A 2551-nucleotide genomic window follows, 5' to 3' on the forward strand; every position below is an offset into this window, starting at 1 on the left:
CAGGAACAACAACTCGAAGAGGCCATTCAGCCCTTACCCCCTTCCTCAGAAGACCACCTCGCTTCACAGCCCTCTCAACACCTTCCCTCTTGGCTCACCATCCTAAAACACACTCTACGTTTCCTAAACCAAACATTCCCTGACCTCCCTTCTTCACAATGCTTCCTCTGTGCCTCTTTACAGTGACCCTTACTAGCGGCTGTTCCCCTTCCAGCTTTTCCCAACTACACTCTCAACATGTCCGCCCATGGGAAAATGATAGTCAAATCTCATGTACCCCTCTGGGAAATAGCCTCTAATTCCTCCTACCTCTCTATCAACTTGCCACATGCCCCCTATAACAACACTCTTTGTTCGGCCTACACAAACCTCACAGAAGCCCACTTCCTGCTGCCTGACCTATTTTTGTGGTGCAATGGCACCCTCCTCTCCCAAGCTTCAAACCTAACTCATCCCTGCATAATTGTCACATTGGTCCCTCAGCTCTCTTTATACTCCATGACCAACCTCCAGACACTTTTAACTCCCAGGCATTCACACAAAAGGGCCGTCTTCCTCCTGGTTATGGTTGGATTGTCTCTCGCATCCACTTTCACCTCCCTCGGCCTGGTGGGAGGAGCTCTCGGTTACTCACTATGGGCAGTAGAAGGCCTACAAAACAAAATCCAAATGGCGCTAGACACCACCTCAGAATCCATGGGGTCACTACAAAGACAATAACTAGCTTAGCACAGGTAACCCTCCAAAACTGTAGAGCCCTAGACCTCCTAACAGCCGAAAAAGGAGGCACCTGCCTCTTCCTCCAGGAAGAATGCTGTGGAGAGCGCGGCCTGAGCCAAGATGGCGCCCGGGACCTCTGCCAAGTCCCATGATTAGGCGCATGATATACCGCCGGGCCCTCCTTCACTGCGCACCGCGCAAGCGCAACGCTGCAGAGCCTATGAACTGCTGACACGCTGGTACGGGACTTGTGGGTGGAGACCAAGGGATATAAGTACGGGACAACGGGAAGAGAAAAAAAACAGAAGAAGCTAGAAGAAGAAAGGAGAAGAAGCTGGCATGGTGTAAAGGCTGAATAAACCGCTTTGAGAAGAACACGTTGTTGTTGCCTCCTTCCTGCTGGTCAGGGGTGAGCGACAGTCATTATTACTTCAATTATTTATTGTGCTCTCTTTTCTCTTTCTTCTACTGTATTCTTATTGCTCATGCATAACACCTTTAGAAACTTTTCATAATGCTACTCTATTCTGTTATTCTCTTTCATTGTTCTCTTTAAATTTCAGTTTAGAAATTTTATGTTGATTTCTTTTCAAGAACATGAATTATTTTCATATGTGAAGAGTTCAATGATGAGACCAGCAAGAGAATTTTTATTTTGTGTTTTATTTTTAACATTTCTTTTTTTATTCTTGACATTTCTATCTCTCCGCTTTCATTAACTATCTGTTCTTACATGTTGTTTACTTTTACATTAAAACTCTTACATTATTTTATTGTCATGTTTTAAATTCTCTGCTGAATAATTCCAACATCTGTGTCATATGTGAGTCTGGTTCTGATGACTGATTTGTCTCTTGGATTGTGTTTTTGCTTGACTTTTGGCATGCTTTGTAAGGCTTTTGTTAAAATTCAGATATTTTTTACAGAGTAATAGAAACTGGCATGAGTTTACTATAAGGCTTCATGTTAATCACACTAGAAATTGGGCTGTGCTCAATATTTGCTACAGCTATGGACATCAGAAGTTTCAAATTCTTCTGTGTCTTTCTTTTTGCCTCCTTTCTCAACCTTGGGCTACCCTAAATACTCTTCCTCAGACAGTCTGTTTTACAGTTCTTTCATTTATTATACTAAAGATTGTTATACTAAAACCCTATAAAGTGTGAGGATGAGAAATATTACATAATTCCATAACAAGTAAGTTATAATAATGAAATCTTAGTATTTCTATGAGCCAGTGTCTGGGCTGTGACTGACCATCATATGAGTTTCTCCCTGGTGTAGCTTTCTTTTCCTATTTGTTGCTTTTTCTCTTCCTTAGTTGAAATCAATTTTCCAGTCTATTTTCTTGAAACCTTGACCCTGTTTGTGTACATACCTTTTAAATTACACTTATTTATTTTGAGATAGTGGTAGATTCACCGCAATTGTAGAAAGTAATATAGACAGATTTAATCTTTATTCATTTTTCCCAAGTGGTTACAACTTGCACAACTATATTACATAATCACAACTCAGCTTATTGACATGGACATGGTCAAGATACGGTAAATTTCCATCACCACAAGGATATCCATGTTGCCCTTTATAAACATACCCACTTCCTCTCCAACCTCACCTCATTCTTAACAGAACAGCTACTCTGTTCTCTATTTCTACAAATTTGTTTTAAGAATGCTATAAAAATAAATGGAATCATGTAGTTTGTAACCTTCAAGAGTGACATTTTTTACTCATCAAAATTCTCTGGTCATTAATCCAGATTGTGGTGTGTAGAAATAGTTTGTAACTTCATATTACTAAATAACACTCCAGACCACATTATGGATGC

This window comes from Carlito syrichta, unplaced genomic scaffold (genome assembly GCF_000164805.1).
Source record: "Carlito syrichta isolate Samal-C Ts95f unplaced genomic scaffold, Tarsius_syrichta-2.0.1 Scaffold306989, whole genome shotgun sequence".
NCBI lineage: Eukaryota > Metazoa > Chordata > Mammalia > Primates > Tarsiidae > Carlito > Carlito syrichta.